This window comes from Mus musculus, chromosome 4, assembly GCF_000001635.26.
Source record: "Mus musculus strain C57BL/6J chromosome 4, GRCm38.p6 C57BL/6J".
Taxonomy (NCBI): Eukaryota; Metazoa; Chordata; class Mammalia; order Rodentia; family Muridae; genus Mus; species Mus musculus.
In genome coordinates this window covers 118,490,502-118,498,931 of record NC_000070.6, presented here as the reverse complement: position 1 = coordinate 118,498,931, position 8,430 = coordinate 118,490,502, and the positions used below count along the sequence as shown (strand labels likewise).

General features: G+C 45.5%; 1 pseudogene; it reads left to right on the top strand.

Annotated features, from left to right (window-relative positions):
- The first annotated feature begins 1,289 nt into the window (after positions 1-1,289).
- On the top strand, positions 1,290-8,189 carry Gm12859 (annotated as a pseudogene).
- The last annotated feature ends 241 nt before the right edge of the window (positions 8,190-8,430 follow it).

Below are 8,430 nucleotides of genomic sequence, written 5' to 3'. Positions count from 1 at the left end.
TCAGTTCTACTTCCTGCTAGTCTATGAATCAAGCCAATAGAAGAGGGGTAACCCCGATAAATACCTCATAGGGACCCAGCTTCCCCAAGAAGGTAGTTTTGCACCTCCTGGATCCAGAGAACATAACCTTCACTGGAACTGACTAAGGAACAGAGTCCCAGCCCCAGAGGGAGGGCTTGGAACCTCCGAGTCAAGCTGATGCCAGATCTCAATCTTATTTATTATTGGGGGGTGAGGCAGATACAAATTTAACCAGTGAGTCCAGGCTACCCTGTAGCTTCTCCTGCTCCATGAAAGCACCAGCCTGTGGGTGCTCTACGGGGCATGTTCGGTCTGGGAACTAGCAGTGAGGACATGGCATCAAAATGCTGAGACAGGTCTAGGAAGTACAGCATTGGGGCTTTGGAAGCTAGACCAAGGGGCAGGGCTACAGCCAGGTGTGCTCAGCCTCTAAGAGTAGATGTGAGCTGATGAGATGCCTCAGTAGGTAAGGGCATTTGGCACCAAGCTTGATAATCTAAATTTGATCCCTGGAACCAAATGCTAGAAGGAGAGAGGTGACTTGTCCTCTGACGGGCACATATGCACTATAGTATGCACACAGGCTTATAATCCCAGGACTCAGGAAGGAGAAGTAGGAGGATCATGAGTTTGAGGCCACTCTGGGCGAACATAAAGAGTTCATACCAGTCAGAACTATAAAGTGAGTTCCATGCTAACCTGAACTGTGTAATGAGACTGCCTCGATTTCGAAACAAGAAAAAGCGGCTGCAAGTTCCTGGGTAGACATCTACTCCCCAGTGTCCAGGAGCACACATGGTTAGCTGCAAAAATGAATAACAGCAAGCCAACAATGAACTGAAGCCTCATAGGCAGCTGAGGGTGAGGACCATCCATCCCAGTCACAGCCCACGGCCGTGCGTTCCCCTGTACGCTTCAGTGTGTCTCTTGTGGAGCAATTAGCGTCAAGGAATCAACAACCAGACCAGAAGTTTTAAGTCCCAGATTTATCACAGTCCTGGGGGTCCCTACACACCACAGGTCTCCATTTCCCCATTTGTACAATGAGAAAGGCACATAAGACAGAGTAAAGGGTCGTCACGCTCCTAATTTCTTTTTGTTTGGGGGTGTCCTTGTACTTCTGTGACCTGCTCTCTAGGATCAGGGGTGTTCTGAAGAACGTGTTAAAGAGTCATGTGAGGGTTGCGAGCGGCCGGCGTGCTCTGATCGGTCAGAGCTAACTGCTGCCAGGCAGGCTGCCGCGGCCCTGGCAAAGATGTTGAGCAAAGATGGTGGGCCGGAACAGCGCCATTGCCGAGGGCGTGTGCGGTGCCCTCTTCATTGGGTACTGCATCTACTTCTACTGCAAAAGGCGGAGTGACCCCAACTTCAAGAACAGGCTTCGAGAACAAAGAAAGAAACAGAAGCTTGCTAAGGAGAGAGCTGAGTTTTCCAAGTGTAGTGGCTATTCCTGGTTGTCAACTTGACAATATTTGGAATGAACTACAATCCGGAATTGGAAGGCTCACCAGTGACCCTTATCTGGAGGCTTGGAGATCCTTATCTGGATCTTGGTTTGAAGATCTTGAGCCGTAGTGGCTATGGATTCCAGAAGATTGAATCTCCGAGTTAAGGAACACACCTTTAATCTGGGCTATGCCTTTCATCTGGGATTAAAGGTGTGGTGGAACACACCTTTAATCCGGGCTACACCTTTTGCTGGAGACAATATAAGGACATTGGAAGAAGGGAGTCTAGCTCTTGCTCTTGTTCCTTTGCCTGCTTGCTGCGTGAGACTGAGTAACTGCTAGATCCTTGGACTTCCATTCACAGCTGCGACTGAATCATTGTTGGGAATTGGGCTGCCAACTGTAAGTCATCAATAAATTCCTTTACTATCTAGAGACTGTCCGTAAGTTCTGTGACTCTAGAGAACCCTGACTAATACAGAAGTTGGTACCAGGAGTGGTTCTAGAGTAACAGAAGTACAAGGATGAATCTTTTAAAATACTGGAATTGGCTTGTTGATCCACCAGCACTTTCAACTATTGAAACCTCTCCAGATTCTCTCCCTCCTGGGAGCTCAGAGAATTTTGAAGACCCATGGTTGAAACTATATTCCGAACTTAAAGAAGCTAATGACCTTGATTTTCTTAATGAATTAGGTGATTCAGTGCACAAAGCTTTCTACAAGATGGGGAAAAAATCGGAAAATGATTTTACTGGCTGGCTGCTCTTAGTATCTGTGGAAAAAATGATGAATGAAAGGAAGGAGTTGTGTGATAAAATCGAAAGGCTCCAGACACAAGTAAACGATCTAAAAGTTGCTAAGTGTGTCCTTGAGGAGAATCTTCTCTCTTGTAGCAATAGAGCTCAAGTTGCAGAAAATCAAACAGAAACTCTCATTGTAAGGTTGGCTGAACTACAGCGAAAATTCAAGTCTCAGCCTCAGAGTGTGTCGACAGTTAAAGTAAGGGCTCTAATTGGCAAAGAATGGGATCCTACAACATGGGACGGGGATGTGTGGGAAGACCATGTTGAAACTGAGAATTTTGAATCTTCAGATTCTCAAGGGTTTGCCCCACCTGAGGAAGTAGTACCCTCAGCCCCACCCCTTGAAATAATGCCTTCCACACATGAGGAAATTAATTTTGCAGAGTCTGATAAACCAGCAATGACTTTCACTACTGATGTTTCTCAAGGCCCACCAATAGTTTCTTCTAGACCTGTAACCAGACTCAAAGCAAAACAGGCTCCTAGAGGGGAGGTAGAAAGTGTAGTCCATGAGGAAATTCGCTACACTACTAAGGAGCTTAATGAGTTTGCTAATTCATTTAAGCAGAAACCTGGTGAATATGTGTGGGAATGGATTTTAAGGGTGTGGGATAAGGGTGGAAGGAACATAAAACTAGAGCAGGCTGAGTTTATTGACATGGGTCCTCTGAGTAGAGATTCTAGGTTTAATACGGAAGCTCGCATAGTTAAAAAAGGTGTCAAAAGTTTGTTTGAATGGTTGGCTGAGGTGTTTATCAAAAGATGGCCTACTGGAAATGACTTGGAGATGCCTGATATTCCGTGGCTTAGTGTTGATGAAGGGATTTTAAGACTTAGGGAAATTGCAATGCTAGAGTGGATATATTGTGTAAAGCATAATTGTCCACAATGGGAAGGTCCAGAAGATATGCCTTTCACCAGCTCTATAAGACGCAAATTGGTGAGAGGGGCACCAGCACATTTGAAGGGTTTTGTTCTTTCCCTTTTCCTTGTGCCAGATCTTAGCATTGGAGATGCTTCTGCTCAATTAGATGAATTAAATTCACTGGGTTTAGTTGGATCCCGAGGTAACAAGGGCCAGGTGGCAGCATTGAATCACCGGAGACAAGGTGATCCTAGTTATTATAATGGACAGCGTAGACAAAAGAATGTTTATAATAACATACCCAGTAATGGTCAGCACAGGAGAGGTGAAATTTATAATGGCATGACTCGCTTGGACCTTTGGTACTGGCTAATCAATCATGGTGTTTCCAGGAATGAAATACATAGGAAGCCTACTGCATATTTGTTTGATCTGTATAAGCAGAAAAATTCTCAAACAAATGAAAGAAAGGCTACATTAGATCGTGGTAAACAGCAATCTCGGCCAGTGAATCAATTTCCAGACTTGAGACAGTTTGCAGATCCGGAACCCCTTGAATGAAGGGGTGGCCAGGTTCCTCTGAGGAAGGATCTTGATAAGACACTCAAAGGTTTTGCTGTTACCCTTTCTCCAGTTCTTCCCCAGAGGGACCTACGGCCTTTTACAAGGGTAACTGTACACTGGGGAAAAGGAAATAATCAGACTTTTCGGGGTCTGCTGGATACTGGTTCTGAGTTGACACTGATCCCAGGGGATCCCAAGAAACATTGTGGCCCTCCAGTTAAAGTAGGGGCTTATGGAGGGCAGGTGATTAATGGAGTTTTGACTGATGTCCGACTCACAGTAGGTCCAGTAGGTCCCCGGACACATCCTGTGGTGATTTCCCCAGTTCCAGAATGTATAATTGGGATAGATATACTCAGAAATTGGCAGAATTCTCATATTGGTTCCCTGAACTGTAAAGTGAGGGCTATTATGGTTGGAAAGGCCAAATGGAAGCCTTTAGAGTTGCCTCTGCCAAAGAAAATAGTGAATCAAAAACAGTATCGTATTCCTGGAGGCATTGCAGAAATTACTGCCACTATCAAGGACTTGAAAGATGCAGGGGTGGTGGTTCCCACCACATCTCCGTTTAACTCTCCTATCTGGCCAGTGCAGAAAACAGATGGATCATGGAGAATGACAGTCGATTATCGAAAACTAAATCAGGTAGTAACTCCAATTGCAGCTGCTGTACCAGATGTAGTTTCGTTACTTGAGCAAATTAACACATCTCCTGGCACCTGGTATGCGGCTATTGATCTGGCAAATGCCTTCTTCTCAGTACCTGTCCATAAGGACCACCAGAAGCAATTTGCTTTCAGTTGGCAAGGCCAACAGTATACCTTCACAGTTTTGCCTCAAGGATATATTAACTCTCCTGCCCTGTGTCATAATTTAGTTAGAAGGGATCTTGATCGTTTGGATCTTCCACAAAATATCACATTGGTGCACTATATTGATGACATTATGCTGATTGGACCAAGTGAGCAGGAAGTAGCAACCACTTTGGACTCATTGGTAACACATATGCGTATCAGAGGATGGGAAATAAATCCAACCAAAATTCAAGGACCATCTACCTCAGTGAAATTCTTAGGAGTCCAGTGGTGTGGGGCATGCAGAGATATTCCTTCTAAGGTGAAAGATAAGTTATTGCACCTGGCCCCTCCTACAACCAAGAAAGAAGCACAACGTTTAGTGGGTCTATTTGGATTCTGGAGACAACACATCCCTCACTTGGGTGTGTTACTTAGGCCTATTTACCAAGTGACTCGGAAAGCTGCTAGCTTTGTGTGGGGCCTGGAACAGGAGAAGGCCCTTCAACAGGTCCAGGCTGCTGTGCAGGCTGCTCTACCACTTGGACCATATGACCCAGCAGATCCGATGGTACTTGAGGTGTCTGTGGCTGATAGAGATGCTGTTTGGAGCCTCTGGCAGGCCCCTGTAGGTGAATCACAGAAAAGGCCTTTGGGATTTTGGAGCAAAGCTCTACCATCATCTGCAGACAACTATTCTCCCTTTGAAAAACAGCTCTTGGCCTGCTATTGGGCCTTAGTGGAAACTGAACGTCTGACAATAGGACACCAAGTCACTATGCGACCTGAACTACCCATCATGAGCTGGGTACTATCAGACCCTGCAAGTCATAAAGTGGGACGTGCACAGCAGCAGTCTATTATCAAATGGAAGTGGTATATACGTGATCGGGCCAGAGCAGGTCCTGAAGGCACAAGCAAGTTACATGAAGAAGTTGCTCAAATGCCTATGGTTTCTACTCCTGTTACAATGCCATCTGCTGCCAAGCATGCACCTATAGCCTCATGGGGTGTTCCCTATGATCAACTGACCGAAGAGGAGAAGACTAGAGCCTGGTTTACTGATGGCTCTGCACGTTATGCAGGCACCACCCAGAAGTGGACAGCTGCAGCATTACAACCCCTTTCTGGGACAACCCTGAAAGACACAGGTGAAGGGAAATCTTCACAGTGGGCAGAACTTCGGGCAGTACACATGGTATTACAGTTTGTTTCCAAGAAGAAATGGCCAGATGTACGATTATTCACTGACTCATGGGCTGTAGCCAATGGATTGGCTGGATGGTCAGGGACTTGGAAAGATCACAATTGGAAAATTGGTGAGAAAGACATCTGGGGAAGAAGTATGTGGATAGATCTCTCCAAATGGGCAAAGGATGTGAAGATATTTGTGTCCCATGTAAATGCTCACCAAAAGGTGACTTCAGCCGAGGAGGAGTTCAATAATCAAGTGGATAAGATGACCCGTTCTGTGGACAGTCAGCCTCTCTCCCCAGCCATCCCTGTCATTGCTCAATGGGCACATGAACAAAGTGGCCATGGTGGTCGAGATGGAGGTTATGCTTGGGCTCAGCAACACGGGCTTCCACTCACCAAGGCTGACCTGGCTACAGCTGCTGCTGATTGCCAGATCTGCCAACAGCAGAAACCAACACTGAGCCCCAGATATGGCACCATTCCTCGAGGTGACCAGCCAGCAACCTGGTGGCAGGTTGACTACATTGGACCACTTCCTTCATGGAAAGGACAGCGTTTTGTTCTTACTGGAGTAGATACTTATTCTGGTTATGGATTTGCCTTTCCTGCACGTAATGCCTCTGCTAAAACCACCATTCATGGATTGACAGAATGCCTTATCTATCGTCATGGTATTCCACACAGTATTGCTTCTGACCAAGGAACTCATTTCACAGCCAGAGAAGTACGACAGTGGGCCCACGATCATGGAATTCACTGGTCTTACCACATTCCCCATCATCCTGAAGCAGCTGGTCTGATAGAAAGATGGAATGGCCTTTTGAAGATGCAGTTACAGCGCCAATTAGGTGGTAACAGCTTGGAAGGCTGGGGCAGAGTTCTTCAGAAGGCAGTATATGCTTTGAATCAGCGCTCGATATATGGTACAGTTTCACCCATAGCCAGGATTCATGGGTCCAGGAATCAAGGGGTGGAAAATGGAATAGTTCCACTTACTATCACTCCTAGTGACCCTTTAGGAAAATTTTTGCTTCCTGTCCCCATAACTCTAGGTTCTGCTGGCTTAGAAGTTTTGGCTCCAGAGAGGGGAGTGCTCCTACCAGGAGCTACAACAAACATTCCATTGAACTGGAAGCTCAGACTTCCCCCTGGTCATTTTGGGCTTCTAATGCCCTTAAACCAACAGGCTAAAAGAGGAATAACAGTGTTAGGAGGGGTGATAGATCCAGATTACCATGGGGAAATTGGATTACCTCTTCACAATGGTGGTAAGCAAGATTATGTCTGGAGTGTAGGAGATCCCTTAGGGCGTCTCTTAGTACTACCATGTCCTGTGATTAAAGTCAATGAGAAACTACAACAGCCAAATCCAAGCAGGATGACCAAGGACGCAGACCCATCAGGAATGAAGGTATGGGTCAATCCTCCAGGAAAAGAGCCAAGACCTGCTGAGGTGCTGGCTGAAGGAGAAGGAAATACAGAATGGGTAGTAGAGGAAGGTAGTTATAAATACCAATTAAGGCCACGTAACCAGTTGCAGAAACGAGGATTATAAAGTAATATGAATGCCCATTGTAAATTTACTAATGCGTTTGCGATTGTACGAGGGATAGTTATATCATGTTAGGCGTATTTACAACCTTGTTATTGTTTCATGTGAACATGAGATGTTATTTGTGTCAAGTTGACAAGGGGTGGATTGTAGTGGCTATTCCTGGTTGTCAACTTGACAATATTTGGAATGAACTACAATCCGGAATTGGAAGGCTCACCAGTGACCCTTATCTGGAGGCTTGGAGATCCTTATCTGGATCTTGGTTTGAAGATCTTGAGCCGTAGTGGCTATGGATTCCAGAAGATTGAATCTCCGAGTTAAGGAACACACCTTTAATCTGGGCTATGCCTTTCATCTGGGATTAAAGGTGTGGTGGAACACACCTTTAATCCGGGCTACACCTTTTGCTGGAGACAATATAAGGACATTGGAAGAAGGGAGTCTAGCTCTTGCTCTTGTTCCTTTGCCTGCTTGCTGCGTGAGACTGAGTAACTGCTAGATCCTTGGACTTCCATTCACAGCTGCGACTGAATCATTGTTGGGAATTGGGCTGCCAACTGTAAGTCATCAATAAATTCCTTTACTATCTAGAGACTGTCCGTAAGTTCTGTGACTCTAGAGAACCCTGACTAATACACCAAGTTTCCTGATTTAAAAGACGCTGAAGCAGTTCAGAAATTCTTCCTTGAAGAGACACAGCTTGGTGAAGGGTTATTAGCACAAGGTGACTACGAGAAGGGTGTGGACCACCTGACAAATGCCATTGCTGCCTCCGCAGCTGCTGCAAGTGTTCCAGCAGACTCTTCCACCACCAGTGTTCCAGATGCTCCTGACCAAGCTTCCGACCGTTAGTCAGAGAACTGTAAGTGCTCAGAGCCTGGCTGACAATGATCTGGAATGAACCAGATAACAACATAATAAAATCTCAGTAAAATAATTTAACAGTTAGCTTGGAAGCTGGTCAGCTCTGGGGAAATCAGGGTAAATTGTGCTGTCATGAACTGTCCCACACTGACATCGGCCAAAGTGAATATGAACTTTGGTAGATCCAATGCCTGTTCTATTTATTTTTCCAGTGAAAAGTATTTTGATAGAGCTTTTCATTTTGTAAATACACTGAGTTAACCAAAATATCATGGATTTCCGTTTGTTCTTAAGACATGCAACTCGTCTACGGCTAT